We start from the raw sequence: 18,298 nt of genomic DNA on the forward strand, positions 1-18,298 counted from the left end.
CCTAAATGACCTCAAAACAAAAAATTTCAAGAATTAAAGTTCCTTAGAATATCATTAACGCTTTGGATTTTTTATTTTTAGCCGTCAATGGTCGTTTTGAGGCGTTAAGTGGCCACCGGTGTTAAAAAGTGTAAAGTTCAGTGGCCATACCGGGAAGAAATGAAGTTCAGTGGTCATAATGTGAAAATTGGTAAAGTTCAGTGACTATGGGTGTAATTTACCCCAATTAAGTCACTCCGACGACTTTAAAAGCAAAAAGACACCAGAAAACTGATGCGACTTTAAAAGCAAAAAGACACCAGAAAACTGATGTGTCAGCCGCATCAGCAGTAATGGGTAAATTACACTCATGGTCACTGAACTTTACTCATTTTAACATTGTGGCTATTGAACTTCAATTCTTAACGGTACGACCACTGAATTTTATTCTTTTTAACACTGGTGACCATTGAACTTTAACTAATTCCTCAAAATGACTGGTAACGACTTCAAAATGAAAATATTCAAGAATTAAAGTTGTTCAGAACGACATTCACCATGAAACCATATTTTTTATTTTCCAAAATACCTTTTTGGAGCTTTCTCTCTCTATAAATTCACTCACTCTCTCTCTCTCTTTCCTAACCAAAAAACACCTAAATGACCTCAAAACGAAAATTTTCAAGAATTAAAGTTCCTTAGAATATTATTAACTCTTCGATTTTTTTATTTTGAGACCGTCAACGATCGTTTTGAGACGTTAAGTAGCCACTGGTGTTAAAAAGTGTAATGCTCAATGGCCATACTGTTAAGAATTGAAGTTCAGTGATAATAATATTAAATGGGTAAAGTTCAGTAGCCATGGGTGTAATTTACGTCAGTAATAATAAACTTTCACCGCTAACCAAAACGATACATGACCAAAACAACACATGAATGTCATCTAAGTGGAAGTTATTTGCCAATTGGGTGGAAGCCACGTGTCATATTGAGATAAATTGAAATTGAGTAACCATTTTAAGACAATTATAAAAGTTCAGTAACCAACTATACGATGATGTGTTTACCCCCACTCATCCCTTACATTTACCTTCTTAATAACTAGAGGGTTAGTTTTCCTTGTCTCTTTTTAAACCTATTCATTTACACTCAGAAAAGTAACGTGACTGTCGCACCAACAGTAGTCAATTTTTACACCTTACTGAAATGATACATGGCTGCCACGTAGCTGACCAAAACGACATTGCCACCTAAGTGGCAGCCATGTGCTAGTTAGGTGGAAGCCAAATGTCGTTTTGGTCAGCGGTGAAAGTTGACTACTGTTAGTGTGGCAGCCACATCATTTTTTTTTATTTCTTTTTACCCTTGAGGTCGCTGGAATGATTTAATTGGGACAAAATTCAAAGTTGAATGATTTTATTGAGATAACCATGAAAATTCAGTGACAGAGTATGTATTTAACCCTACTTATCCCTTACATTTACCTTCTAGGGTTAGTTTTCCTTGTCTCATTTTTACCCTATTCATTTAGGCTCATGAACAATATATACTATATAGTCTTTTGGTTATAAGGCTCAATGACTTTCAGTTAACTAGAATTTTTACAAAAATTTGACACTTATCTCAGGTTAAATGTACCATGGTTGTCTCAAAAAGTCATTCCACTTTAATTTGTCTTGATAAAATCATTTACTTTAAATTTTATCTTAATTAAGTCACTTCAGCAATTTCAATAACAAAAAGACGCCAGAAAAATGACATGGTTGTCACACCAACATCAGTCAACTTCCACCGCTGATTGAAACGACACTTAGCTTCCACGTAGCCGACCGAAATGACACATGGCTGCCATCTAGGTGGCATTCAGATGTTAGTTAGGTGGAAGCTACATGTCGTTTCGGTCAACAGTGGAAGTTGACTACTGTTATTGTGGCAGTCATGTCACCTTTCTGGTGTTTTTTTTTACCCTTGAGAGAAAATTCAAAGTTGAATGATTTTACTGAGACAAATTAAAATTGAGTGATTATTTTGAGACCATAAAAGTTCAGTGACCAATGATGCATTTAACCCATAATATCATTAATCATTAAATTTTTATGGTTGTCTCAAAATAGTTACTCTTCGATTCATTTCACTAAAATCATTCAATTTTGAATTTTTGTTTTAAAAATCACTTCGGCAACTTCAAGAGCAAAAGGACACTTGAAAAGTGATGTGGTTGCCACACAGACTGTAGTCAACTTTCATCACTGATCGAAACGACATGTTGCTGCCACGTAGCTAACTGAAACGACACATGGCTCCCGCCATGGTGGCAGCCAAATGTCGTTTCGGTCAGCGGTGAAAGTTGACTACTATTGGTGTGGCAAGCACGCCACTTTTTGGGTGTCTCTTTGCTCTTAAAATTGTCGGATTAACTTAATTGAGATAAAATTCAAAGCTGAATAATTTTCTTGAAACAAATTGGAATCGAATGATCATTTTCAGATAACTATGAAAGTTCAGTGACGAACGTGATGTATTTAACCCGACTTATCCCTTATCACGAAATTCAGTCATAAACTATATATTTAACCCCACTTATCTCTTACATTTACCTTCTTTAATAACTAGGGTTAGTTTTCCTTGTCTCATTTTAACCATATTCATTTAGGCTAATGAACAGTGTATACTATATAGTCTTTTGGGTTGTAAGGCTCAATGACTTCCTACGTTAGAGTCAAATTTGCACTTTCTCGAAAATATTAAAATAAAATTTGGCACTTATCTCAGATTAAATGTACTATTAGTCCTGAACTTTCATTTTTATCTCAAAATAGTCATTCAACTTCAATTTGTATCAATAAAATCATTTAAATATGAATTTTGTCTCAATTAAGTCATTCTGACGACTTCAATAACAAAAATACATCAAAAAGTTACATATCTACCATATCAATAGTAGTCAACTTTCACCGCTGACAAAAACGATAAGTGACTGTCACGTAGCTGACCAAAATGACACATGGCTTCCATCTAGGTGGCAGCCATGTGGCAGTTAGGTGGAAGCCAAGTGTCGTTTTGATCAGCGGTGAAAGTTGGCTACTGTTAGTGTGACAATCACCTCACTTTTTTTATTTCTTTTTGCTCTTGAAATTGCTGAAATAACTTAATTGAGATAAAATTCAAAATTAAATAATTTTATTTAGAAAAATTGAAGTTGAATGACTATTTTTAGACGATAGGGAATTTTTTTTTACCCCACTAGTCCCTCATTTTTACATTCTTAGTAACTAGGGTTAGTTTTCCTTGTCTCTTTTTAACCCTATTCGTTTAGGCTAATGAACAGTATATATTATATAGTCTTTTGGGTTGTAGGGCTCAGTGTCTTTCTGTTAGTTGGAATTTGTAAGAATTAACGTGTTAAGTTAAATCTGCACTTTCTAAAACAAATGTTAGAATAAAAATCTGACACTTATTTTCGATTAAATATACTATTGGTTACTGAACTTTTATGTTTATCTCAAAATGATCATTCAAATTCAAGTTGTCTCAATAAAATTATTTAACTTTAAATTTTGTTTCAATGGCCTTGTTATTTATTATTTAATTCCAGTAACAATCAGTTCGGTAGCAATCAGTTCAGTTCAGTTCAGCATTCAGTTTCAGCATTCAGTAATTTATCATTATTTATTATAATTATAATTATTCATATTTAATTTATTATCATTATTATTATTATTTATCTATAATTTATCATTATTTGTTATTATTATTATTATTATTTATTTATAGTTTATCATTATCTATAAATTAGATAAAAATCGAGAAATGATAATTTATTAAAATATATATTGTTTAATAAAATTAAATTAAATTAAAGTATTCATCCGTATTTAAAAATTAGGAATTGCATCCATATTATGAATTATTTCTCAAATTTACCCAATTTATCAATGTTAGGGATAAAATTGCACCGTTTTAGATGTTAAGGGTATTTTTGCACCTTAACCCTTAATTGTAATAAAAAAAAAGATAAAAGTTTGTATTCATATGAAAATTTGTATTTAACACCGGAAAAGTGACTTGATTGCCACATCAATCGTAGTCAACTTCCACCGCTGATCGAAACGACATAGGGTTTCCACCTAGGTGGCTTCCACATGTCAGTTAGGTGGAAATCACATGTCGTTTCGGTCATCGGTGGAAGTTGACTACTGTTAATGTAGCAGTCATGTCACTTTTCTGGTGTTTTTTTTTACTTTCGCAATTACCGGAATAACTTAATTAAAACAAAATTAAAAATTTGAATGATTTGTTTTTGCTCTTTAAGTCACCATGGTAACTTTTTTTTTTTTTTTAAACAAGTCACCATAGTAACTTAATTAACAAAATTCCAAAACTATGTATTTAACCCCACTTACCCCTTACATTTACCTTCATTGTCTCTTTTTAACCCTATTAATTTAGGCTAATGAACAGTATATACTACATAGTCTTTTGGGTTATAGGGCTCAGTGACTTTTCTGTTAAATTAGAATTAATTTCTAATAATTTTCTGAAACAAAAAAGGACATATGATGATAAATGAAGGTTAATTTATGGTGGAATTATGTAAAAAATGTGACGTATAAACAGGTGAAGAATCTTATAATAATTGTATAATAACAAAATTAATTAATTGCATCTGTCATTTTGGGTAAACAACAGTATTTTGTGGTCTCACTAATAATAGGAAAAATAATAGCCTTTAGGTTGTTAATTAATTTGAGGGTTAAGGTGCAAAAATACCCCTAACGTTTTGGGTCAGGAGCAATTTTATCCCTAACGTCTAAAATGGTGCAATTTTGCCCCTAACGTTTGTAGCCAAGAGCAATTTTACCCCTAACGTTAGTAATTTGGGTCAATTTCAGACACTATTATAAAACACACATATTTTCATTCATTATTTTGCACCAATTGCATATCAATTCATTCTAAAAAAAGGATTTCATGTTTTTTGTAATTTAATAATAGAATTGGAGATTAATATTTATAAATTCGGTGAATTTTTTGAATTTTTTTGTCTAATTCGTACAAAAGACATTATATTTTTTTTCACATCCCAACATATGTTTATGATTTGTTACTGATAAAATGACGCACATGTGAAGTGTAGATGATAAGATTCATGACCGAGAAAACAGTTTGATGAATTATTTCTGAAATTGACCCAATTTATCAACGTTAGGGGTAAAATTGCTCTTGGCTATAAACGTTAGGGGTAAAATTGCACCATTTTGGACGTTAGAGGTAAAATTGTTCCTGACGCAAAACGTTAGGAGTATTTTTATATCTTAACCCTTAATTTGATGAGCATGATATTGAAATTGTTTATTTATTTGTTTTTGAGTTAATTTTAGGAAAATACAAAAATAAAGGGAAAATTACATAGAAATTCATCTTTCAAAAACTATTTACAACTATGTCAAGTTATAATTTTAGATTATATCAAACTAGTAAAATCAGTACTTTTAATATATTTTAAGGATTAGAATTTATAAATTAGAAGTCTAGAATATATTTTCCAGGGTTTATGATTTATGAATTGGAGTCTAGATTTTTTAAATTATGGTATAAAATCATAATATATAGAGAATAATGACATATTAAGAATTAAGTTTGGTGATATGATTTAGTTGTAATTTTGTACTTAATTATGGTATTCATGTAATTGACCCAAAAATAAACACGGTAGTTTGAACGGTTTGCAAAAGATAGACCTGTGATTTAAAAACTTAGAAACAAGGTTATGTGGTTTGTGAAGTTTGCAGTAGGCCTGTTCATGAGATGGGTTGGGCTTGGACCGGGCCATACCGGGCTTTTGAATAAAAACGCATGTCCAAACCCAGCCCAACCTATAGTAAATATGCCTCGGGTTCGGACTGGACTGGGCTGAATTAGAAAATCTTAATCTCAGACCCAACTCAGATCCGTCCATACTTTGTTTTTAAATCTGAAATTTTATTTTCACTAATAATAAATTCAAATTAACGAGTATTATTTTATAAAAGTTCAATTTTAAAAGACAAACTTAAAAGAATTATTTTCACAGCAGATTGTAATACTTTTATATTCATATTAGTATATATAAATAAGTTGTAGGCTGGGCCGGACCGATACGGGCTTTAATAATAGACCCCGAGCTCAACCCATAACTCAACGGGATCTTCGGGCTTGGGCCGGCTATGTTAATTGTAAATTTACACTAACCAAACCCGTCCCATTTTCTATGGGCTTGGGCGGGCCATCGGGTCCTTGAAAAGGTCTAGTTTGCAGTGAAAGGATCTGCGAGTCATTTTTTCTTTGAAATGTTACTTGTAATTTAGTTAATTTGCAAAGTCAAACCTTATATATGAGATAATTTGCAAAGCGAGCATTTTTAATTATTCCAAATCGCTTTCTTTTATGTAAAATAGTCACTACAACAAATTTTTTTATGGAATGCCTATGATTGCAAACTGCACAAACAATGGATCCCTATTTCTAAACTTTTATACCACAAGATTGTCTTTATAAATCGGTCAAACCACATGGTTTATTTTTATACTTTTTCCTTAATTTTATTTGGGAAAATGGGTGCAAATATACTCTAAAGTTGGTAGAAAAGTTGATTTTCCAGTAGTGTAAGACGTGGACTCTGATTGACCAAACGAATTTAGTTAGTCACTGTTAGATCTAGACTTAGTAATGGCAGAATTGCTGCTGGTGGAGTTCTTCGGGATGCTGGTGGCGCCTGGCTGGCTGGGTTTACCCATAACTTAGGTACGAGCTCCTCCTTTACTGCGGAGCTCTGGGAGATCTTGTCTGGCATTAAACTCGCCATTCGCATGGGTATTAAAAGACTTTCGGTGGAGTCTGACAATTTGGAGGCTATCAACAGGATTTCGGATAGACAAGCTGTTTGTCTTAAGAGTCAGAATCTCATTAAAGCCATCTTGAGGCTTCGTCCTGCCTTCGATTCTCTTACCTTCTCCCATATTTATAGGGAGCAAAACCGCGTGGCGGATCGCTTGGCAGCTGCTGGGCATGGGGGGATGTTAGGTGTTTCTACCCTTTCCGTTCCTCCTTCTTTTCTGTTACCTTCTCTTCTTGAGGGGATTGGGGTCAGTCTTCCTAGACTGATCCCGGGTTAGGTTTTTGTTTGTTTGTTTTTTTTTCTTCCCTTCTTACCAAAAAAAAGAAAAGATCTAGACTTATTAGAATTTCAGCGTGGAGATTAAAAACATCAGATGACTTAGATCTAATAAACCTAGATCTAAGAGTGATAGACTAAATTTATTTAATCAGTCAGTGTCCATGTGACGCTACTAGTTGAATTTTACATTAACGTACAAAATGGGGGTAATTGGGAACCAAACATTACAGGAAAATATATAGAATTAAAGATTAATTTGACCTTTTAAGTTGGCTAGTAAGACCAATTTAGTGCAAAATCAAGTTCGGATATCAATCTGACCATTTAACTTGACAGTTGAGATCAAATTTAATTATGCATGTCAATATATGATTGGTAGTTATTTAACATGTGTTGCTTTCTTATGTTGACATGTGTCATTTTAAACTAATCTAATCTCAAATGTCAAGTTAAAAGGTCAAATTGATACCCAAACTTGATTTTGGACTAAATTGATCTTACTAGCCAACTTCAGGGACATGTGGATCAATGAATAGAGAACGCCAATACATAAAGTTGTCACCTCTAAGATATGCGACTTGGAATTGGTATGAGCCAAATCTCACTGGTCCACCAGGAGAAATATTGTCCCTCACGCCTCTCCACGTGTCCCTCGACTTTTTCGATCCTAATGGTGAGATTAAGTTGCCAATGCTCAGCATATTACAGATGGACTCTTCATCGCATCGTATGGGATCACGAGCTGAAACTCAGGCCTCTTTCTACGAAAAGTTGAACTTTTAAGGGGTGGCCGATCGGTCACTAGTGTTTCATCGTCATTTTACCTTTTTGTCAAAAAGGATCAAAATTTCCCATTTGACCAGCATATGGCCGATCGCCCACAGGGGGTGACCGATCTTCCACCGATGTAGCCGATCAAGTACGTCGATAGTTTTCGAGATTTTCTCCCAATCTGCCCCTAGTAACTCCCCACTCCATGCTCATTTTAATTTTGAGGTTCTTGTTTTTAGTTAAGCGAAAAACCTCAGTCATCTTCCTAGTTATAAATGAAAATCTCAGTCTTTATTTGGATAAAAAAATTTATAGATACCAGTTTGACAAAAAAACCTTGGGTTTTTAAAAAAAAAACTTTATCTTATATATAAGGCTTAATACATCATTTGCCCCCTGAACTTGTCTAAAATGGTTGATTGGCCCCCTGAACTTTCAAAGTGTCTCGATAGCTCCCCGAACTTACATAAAATGTTCAGTTAACCCCCTGAACTTGCGTAAAACGTAATCAATTGATCACTCGGTTGCAAAAAATTAAGTTAAATACAGAAAATGTATTGCACGCGTCTTAAAACAATAAAACAATAAAGATCGGGGTATTATGGTTGTAATATTAGAGAATACAAGGTTTATAGTTGAGCAAGTAATAACTTCATTTTTACTCTATTCTTGAATTATGTAATAACATTCTAAGACATGTGGAATACATCTTCCGCATTTAACTTACTTTTTTGCAACCGAGTGATCAATTGATTACGTTTTACCCAAGTTCAGGGGGCTAACTGAACATTTTATGCAAGTTTAGGAGGCTATCGAGACATTTCGAAAGCTCAGGGGGCCAACAACTATTTTAGACAAGTTCAGGTGCAAATGATGTATTAAGAATATTATAACATATCTATCATAATCCAAGTTACCACGGCTTATTATATCATTGAAGTGAAGGTTACCGAAGTAAGAAGCCCAAGTTTCTTAAGTGGATTGAGAAGCCCATTTAAAGACCCGGTAAAAACCCAATATCAAGATGGGTTTTCAGGTAAAGGTGGTAATATTACATGCGATCTGATTACATAATATAAAATCGATAATTAATTTTAGTGTTTGAGTTTAAATTAATAATAGATAAAGTGTTATGTTTGGATTGATACGATTTTTTTTGAGTTTAATTAGGGTTGATCTGTTAAATTCGAAAATGACATGAATATTTAAAAGGGAAAAGTACAAAAATAAACCTTGTGGTTATACCTGTTTTCAAAAGCAGTCTTGTAGTTTAAAAATTTATAAAATGGTACCTTGAAGTTTATTCTGTTAGCAAACACAGACCAAATTGACTAATGATGTTAAGTCAAAGGAAAAAGAGTTAATTTAGTCCTTATATTTATTTATTTTATAAATTAACCCCTTATAGAAAGATGAAGCAGAAGAAGTGAAAAGCTAAACGAGGATTACAAGTTAATTAGAAGCTCTTAGCTATAGATTATACATTAATTATTCATGATGAATAGGAAATAGAGAAAAGAGATGGAAATTAGAGAGAGATGGAAAACAAGGTGTATTTGATTTTTATTTTTAATTTTGGGGTTTGTTTGTAATAATTAGATAATCAGGAAGTTAATTTATAAAATAAATAAATATAAGGACCAAATTAACTCTTTTTTCTTTGACTTTTAACACCGTTAGTCAATTTAGTATGTGTTTGCTAACGGAATGAACCTCAAGGTACCATTTTGTAAACTTTTAAATCACAAGTCTATATTCGAAAACAGGTGTAACCACAATGTTTATTTTTGTACCTTTCCCTATTTAAAAATAGGGACGAAATGCAAAAATACCCCTAACGTTTGCAGCCATTAGCAATTTTACCCCTAACGTCTAAAATGGTGCAATTTTACTCCTAACGGTTGGTAGCCAAGAGCAATTTTACCCCTAACGTTGGTAAGTTGGGTTAATTTCAAATATTATTTTAAAATACATATATTTTGTTCATTATTCCGCACAAATTGTATATCAGTTGTATCTAGAAAAAAATTCATATTTTGCATGATCTAATTATAGAATTCAAGATTAATATTTATACATTCGGTGAAATATTTTAATTCTTTTTATCTAACTCGTACACAAAACAGTATTTTTTTTACATCTCATCATATGTTTGTGATTTGTTACTATTGAGTGATAAAATGACGTAAATATGAAGTGTAGATGACAAAATTCATGACCGAAAAGACAATTTGATAAATTATTTCTCAAATCGATCCAATTTGTCAACGTTTGGGGTAAAATTGCTTTTGGCTACCAACATTAATGTAAAATTGCACCATTTTTTATGTTAGGAGTAAAATTTCTCCTGGCCTTAAATGTTAGGGGTATTTTTGCACCTTATCCCTTAAAATTATTATCATATTCTCTTATGTTTTTATATGGTAGCTTAATTAATTAAGGTAGTAAAATTACAATTATTATTACAAACAGACCTTAAACTTCTCATATTTTTAAATATCATCCTTAATAGGAATAATAAAAGTATATGTGACTACATTACTCGAACTTTTCATACTTTTAGATGTCATTTATAATTTAATTGGTCAGAGCTAATATGTTAATCCAAAAGTGACATAAATTATTAATAAATCTTCCTATATTTTCTAATGTAACCACTACTATAGGTACGTAGTAAAATTGGAAACAACTCGAAAACATGACATGAAATCGATATTAATCCGATTATGACATAATTTTTTTGGATTGGGTTATAGTTGACTCATTTAATACTAACCCAATAATTAATACGATACAAACCCGATAATTGTCACCTGTATTTTCAAGTATTAGTGTCAAAGTGGCTCAATGGGTTGATCCAATCAATTTAAAAAATGAGTCGATCCAACCCACTAAAAAAATGGACCGACCCAATTCAACCCGTTTAATAAATAGCTTGAGACAACTCATTTATATAAATTGACATGATCCAATCTATTTATTAAACGAGTTGCACGAGTTGACTCGTTTAACCCAATTAACTAAATATAATTAAAAACTAAAAAAAATAAAAAAATCGAAAAATATGAAAATCGAAAAAATAAGAAAACGTAAAACAAGTTACACGAATTAACTCATTTAACCTAATTAACTAAAATATAATATAATAGTTTCTTGATATAATTGAAGTTCAACTTGATCAAATTTAAATGCTTTAATACATAATTTGCCTTTTAAATTTATCCAAGAAGTTTGATTGTTCCCTGAACTTGCATAAAATGTCCAGTTAGCCCTTAATTTTGAGTAAAATGTAATCAATTAATCACTCAGTGCAAAAAAATAAGTTAAATATGAAAGATGTATTGCATGCGCTTTAGAATGTTATTACATAATTCACAGAATAGATTAAAAAAGAAGTTCTTACTTCCTCAACTGTAAAACTTGTATTCTCTAATATTAAAACTGCATACCCCCGACCTTGGTCGTTTTATTCTTTTAAGACATGTGTAATACATCTTCCATATTTAACTTACTTTTTTTTTGTGCAATTGAATGGTTAATTGATTATATTTTACGCAAGTTTAAAAGACTAATTGAATAGTTTATACAAATTAAGGGAATTATCGGAATATCAATTAAACTTTCTGAACAAGTTAAAGTTAAAGAGACAAATGATGTATTAAGCCAATTTAAATTCAGTTAAGTAAAAAAAAAACTTTCCCATCATAATAAACTTTAATAGGGAAAATTACAAAACTGGATCAAATGGGAGGCCCATTTACACATTTAATCCATTTACTCAACCTACTACATATCTAGACTGTTTTTGTGTGACTTTCCCATAATACCCCTAACCTTTCCACTTCCCCCTTACGCGAACGGTCTCTTCCCCCTTCTCCTTGGTTATGCGAAACGGTTGGCTCCTCCATTAATGATTCCCAGACTTTTGATCTTCCTATCTTCCTTTAAATTGTACGAAATCTGCACAATTTCTCCAAACCACAATGTATTTCTCTTTTTCCTCTCTTAATCTCTTGATTCTTCATCTTCCTAATGCTAGAAAACGAAGCCATAGTTCTTCATCTTCCTATTCCTCCTCGTTACTTGGTTTCTTTCTTCTTGTTACTATCAAAGACATGGTTATTCTACGTTATTTCCATCGTTTTTTCCGGTTTACCATATTGTTATTGTCGCTTTTAAGGGTGAAAGACGCGAAAAAATGTAAGTATCACCTGTTTTCTCTGCGTTTTTCATGAAATCATTTCGCGTAGTCAATGATTTCGCAAAGATCTGCGATGAGAAAGAGTTTGAAACGTGACGATCTGCTTAGCGAATTGATTATTTCGTGAAGTCTGCGAGTAGAAAAGTTCATTATTTCACTCGCAGACTTCGAGAAAGCATCGATTCGCTAAGTAAAATCATCCTCTTCCCTGCACATTTCCATTTGCATGTTTCGCTAAGCCTCATTTCGCGAATCTAAATCGTCATTGTTCCTACCTAACACCATTAATTTTTTCTGAAGGTGATTGAATACATAACATCTCTTTTTGGAAGGCGGCGTATTGGGCTGCAGAGGAGATGACTTTCTTTCCTGTATAGGGAGAAATTTTCCTCAAGATTGGCACATTCACTTTGAAATGATTGGTTAGGAGAGATTGTGTCAATCTTGGTGTACACCATGGGACACGTCCATCCTAAAAGGTCTGGACTTCCATTTCTCATCCCAAAAAGTCTGGACTTCCTGTAGAGGGAGAAATTTCCGTCCAGATTAGTTAGGTTCACTTTGAAGTGATTTGTTAGGAGTTTAATGTGTCAATCTTGTTGTAAATTTTGATAATGTTATGATTTTAATGTTGTTATTGTGGCAATCTTGTTGTAAATTTTGATAATGTTATGATTTTAATGTTAGAATCCGTTGTTGTTTGACATTTTTTGTTATATACCACTTAGCGAATTTTGTTAAAAACACATCCAGACTCCGCATATGCTAATTAAAATCATCAAGTAAACCAAACATTAGCTTCGCAAGCTTCGCATATTTTGGAATCTGCGAAGTCAGACGAGAGTTTCGTAGCCACGCCGTAAATATTGAGGGTATTATGGGAAAGTCACACAAAAACAGTCTAGATATATAGTAGGTTGAGTAAATGGGTTAAATATGTAAATGAGCCTCCCATTTGATCCAGTTTTATAATTTTCCCAACTTTAATATCATATATAGGATAATATATAGTACCCTAATAATAAAATATAATAATAATAATAGATGGATCCAAATAAAAACCTACCCAATCTTTTTAGGATAAGTACAAAAATAAACCTTGTGGTTTGGGCCATTTTCAATCATATACTACGTGGTTTAAAAGTTTACAAACTGGTACATTGAGGTTGATTCCGTTAGCAAACAGGGTCTAAAATGACTAACGGTGTTAAAAAAGATGAGGTGGCAGTCAAAGTCAAAAAATCTAAAGGGTATTTTTGTCCATTCATTTATTTTATATTTTATAATTTATTATATTTTTAAAATTTTAAACCTCACCCAATACACAATTGACATCTCACCTCTCTTCTTTCTCTCCCATCTCTCACCTCGTCTCTCCCAAACCTCTCCTTTTTCTGGTCACATGCTACTGCTTCCGGCGGTTAAGATCGATCTCGCTAATACTGCTGGTGGATCGGTAACTCGTGCTGCTGTTACTCGCCGTTGAATCTGCTCGTTTGATTGGATGTTGGACATCGTCATCGGCTACTTGATCGTCTTCTTCGTATTCATTTCTAATTGAGGAGTGGACTGATGTGTCGGGATCGGGGCGGCGAGTGAGTCTAACTCGACGGGAGTTGTGTGGTTGAGAAGTATGTTGCGAAACTCATCTTCGAGTCTAGCCATGACGATCTCGATGGTGGAGGAGTTGACTTTGTCTTGATCGTCGGCGATGGAAGTGGAAGACATGGTCTTTTGAAGTTCATCTACTGCTTTTAAGTACCGATCCACTTCATCTCTGTCGCCTTCAAAGATCATCCTCTCTCTAGCTTCTTCCGACACTGGTGACCGGAGAATTATCTTTGGTGCATCTACGAGAACCACCGCAACATCGCTGTAGTCGTAGTTCTCCGGTGGTTCCATGATTGGATACAACTTAACTTTACAATTAAAAAGAAAACAACTTTCTGATGATGAAGTTAATTTATTAACACAGGAGGAATTAAAAACAACATAAGCGAATTTTTGTTTCAAATTTCAACTAATTCAAGAGGAAAATCTTAAAAATTTGTTTCAGATGATGAGAAAAAATTTCCTTTCTTTTTTAAAAGGGAAAAGTTTATTCTGAGAAAGCTCTTAAGGAATAGTAGAGGTGAAAAAATGGAGAATCTAGGAAAAGTGGTGGTGGCGGTTGGGGGTGGGGGGGTGGCGGCGGAGGAGGATGTGGTGGTGTTGAAGTGGAGAGATTTGGAAATGGAGTCACTGTACAGTCTCAGTCCACAGGAGTGTATAGAAATGGAGCCATTCCAATGTAGAAGACGATAAAGACGTAGGAGAGAGAGGAGTGGTGAGGTGTCAGTTGGTTAGTGGGTAAAGTTTAGAATTTTAAAAATATAATAAATTATAAAATATAAAATAAATGAATGGACAAAAATACCCTTTAGATTTTTTGACTTTGACTGTCACCTCATCTTTTTTAACACCGTTAGTCATTTTAGACCATGTTTGCTAACGGAATCAACCTCAAGATACCCGTTTGTAAACTTTTAAACCACGTAGTATATGATTGAAAATGGCCCAAACCACAAGGTTTATTTTTGTACTTTTCCTATCTTTTTATTATATTGGTTGCGTCAATCCATTTACACAAATGGGTCAACTTTAACTTTTTTTTTTTTTTGACAAAAACTTTAACCTATTTAATAATGGATTAAACGGTTTAATAAATAAGTTATGACCAAAATTGTAAAAAACGTCAATCGTTAATCCGACGGACAGGATCCTTGAAGATTAATTGGAGATGAATTCAATTTATATTTTTTTATTTTTTATTTATTAATCAATAATTTGTTATATAAATTCAATTAAAATAAGTAAGTACTGTCTAAAAATAATAATATGAAATTGTTTAATATCGAAAAAACATATATATGTATATTTGTAATATATATCTTAAAAGTTGTGCAAACATCAACATTTTAATAACAATATCATTGAAATAACTCAATCAAATAAAATATAATGTTTACAAGTAATATAATTCACCAAAAGATATGAAATAATGTCTTTAACGTTTTAAATCATATCATGAAAATAAATAGAGGACGCAATTAAACAAAAATATTCGAAAATAATACATAATTCATGAATAACTACGGAATAATGTTCAAAAGTGAACTATAATTTAATTTTTTTTTGCCCGATATAAATATAATATAGACTGACCTGAGTTTGAATAATGTAGTTTAGTATAAAACCCGATTAAACTCGACCGAGCTCACGAAAAGATCTACTTATCATTGGAGTGAAGTATGAAGCCCAAGTTTGTGAAGTGGATTGACAAACCCGTAAAAAGATAATAAAGTATGGGCCCATAAAAGCCCAATCTTACACGTCGTTGAAGTTTTTTTTTTTCTGCAAATTGATTAATTTGGCCCATTTCTTAACAGATTAATTTGGTCCTTTTTTTCTTCTATATTGTCCTAATCGGACCGGATATTAAATCGAATTTATAGTTAGATTATAAATCCTTTAGTTCAATTAAGTAACCGGGTTGATCTTAGTGTAATAAGTAAATAAATAATATATATATTGATACATTAAGGAATATTTCATAAATGCATCATGTACACGTGGATCAATGTCATCATTCGGATTAGGAAGAGTCGCAGAAACCGTTCGATCTGAAGTAAGGAATATTCTCTAAAGATTTTAATGGCCCCCCAGTCACGTGGATTCATATTCACAGTCCATGCCAACAGGCCATGAGATCATAAGAAACGGTTATGCAAAAGACATAAGGTGCGTGACAGGACGTGCAACCTAACACCATTGCGGTCCAAAAGGCCTTAGACCCAATGAAACAAGGACAAATAGCAGCACACTTGCTACATGGCAGGATGTACCACCTGATCAGTAGTATTTGAAAGTTGTAGAACCAATCAAAGGATGACATGTGTCTGTTAAGTCACTAGGAGACATTCCGAGAATGATGATAATTACCTTTAACAACTACTATAAATAGAAAGGGTATATAAACACATCAGTTGTCAATATGATACGGAATATAAATATATAATATAGCACGCTGAATTGAGAAGCCCATTTAATAATTATTAAATCATAATTAGTTATAAAATTTTGACTAAATTATATTATAAAAAGTAATTATTTTACATATGTTTATATTCTTTTATAATCTAGTTTATCAATTTTAAACTAAATTTATAAATTTTAACTCTTTATAGTGTAAAATCATAATATATAGAAAATAATGACATATTAAAAATTAAGTTTGGTGATATGATATTATAATTTTGTTTAATTATGATATTCATATAATTGACCCCTATACATTAAGGAAAAAGGCCCATTAGGAAAAGGGCTTTTAATCACATAACCACAAGCCCATTATTCGTGTGAAAATGAATCCATGGCCCATTCAATCATAACCGAGTCCGGTAAAATAACTTGGACCATAACTCTGTTGCCGGTGATTAGGGGTGTTCAAAAACCGAACCGTATCGAAATAACTGACCGAACTGATGAATTTCGGTTTTTTTGGTTCGATTTTTGGTCTATTAGGTTCGGTTTTAGTTTTGAATATTAAAAAATATCGGTAATATCGGTCGATTTGGTTTTTATGACAAAATAACCGAATTAACCGAGCCGACCGAAATAGTGATTAATTAAATTTATAATTTAGGTAGAGACTTTATATGACCGAGACTTTGCATTTTTCTCTAACCATCCAGAGAACGTTACTATTTATAAATTTTTTTTATCAACATTAATATTGTTCTACTAAGAAAAATACATTAATACTGTTCAAACATTGCACTAATACTGATCAAATCAATAACATTAGTGTAAATTATGGTTGTAATACGAATTGTAGTCGTAGAAGATTGGAATTTAACTATTTATATCTTTAAAATTTAAAGGCCTAATACACAAATAACCCCTTGAATTTGTCCAAATGTTGCAACTGCCCCCTCCAACTTTCAATTGTAACAACTTACCCCTCAAACTTGTCCAATTGTAACAACTTACCCCTTAAACTTGTCCAATTGTAAAACACAACCCCAAATTGCTGACATGGACTGCAATTGAAGTATCACGTAAAATACAAAATCTGCAACGCTCATGGAGTATGATAATCATATCCTTGGCGTGATACGAATCCGGAAAAACTTGTTTACGGTTGCTTCAAATACGGGGTAAATTTTTTTCCAATTTGGGGTTATGTTTTACAATTGGACAAGTTTAAGGGGTAAGTTGTTACAATTGAAAGTTGAAGGGGGCAGTTGCAACATTTGGACAAGTTCAGGGGGTTATTTGTGTATTAGGCCAAATTTAAATCATTTTGATTGGACATCTTTTTTTTATAATTATATTTTAATAAAGTTTAATTTTTAATTTTCAAACTTACATAAATTTTATGTTATATGCTACCCCTACCGGTGATCATCTTACTTCTAAGAGATAATATGTAAAAATACTTCTAACATTTACCAATCGAGTAATTTTATTTTAACATCTAACTGGTGCAATTTTACTCATATTATTGATAACCAAAAGTAATTTTAACCTTGAAGTTAACAATTGGTCAAATTGAAAAATAATTCATTAAACCGTCTCTTTTTAATCACGAATCTTGTCGTCTCCACTGTATATGTAAGTCATTTATCACTCATTAGTAACAGATCATAAACATATATATATATGAAAAAATTAAAAAGTTATACATATTTTCTGTACGAGTTGGATAAAAAAAAATCCAAATATTTAGTTGAATATACGATATTAATATCTAGACATGTCAAAAACGTAAAATAAATAAATAAATAAATAGAACCAACTAATATGTAGCTGATGCATAGAATACGAAAACAAAATATCTATGTTTTTTCAGCGGTGTTCGAAATTGATCCAACTTGTCAACGTTACGATAAAATTGCTTTCGATTATCAGCCTTAAGTGTAAAATTGTACAATTTTTTTTGATGGAATAAAATTGTACAATTTTAAACGTTATGAATTTCACTGTTAAACTTGATTAAGACTGGAAATAACATGGGCTTGGATCCACTTGATTAAACATGTTAAAACATGTCCAGTCTAACTCATAAAAATGGGCGCCTCATACCATTTTTGGGAAAATTACACAGAAATTCATATTTTAAAAACTATTTACAACTATATCAAGTCATA

Source organism: Euphorbia lathyris, chromosome 3, assembly GCF_963576675.1.
Source record: "Euphorbia lathyris chromosome 3, ddEupLath1.1, whole genome shotgun sequence".
In the NCBI taxonomy this organism is placed as follows: Eukaryota; Viridiplantae; Streptophyta; class Magnoliopsida; order Malpighiales; family Euphorbiaceae; genus Euphorbia; species Euphorbia lathyris.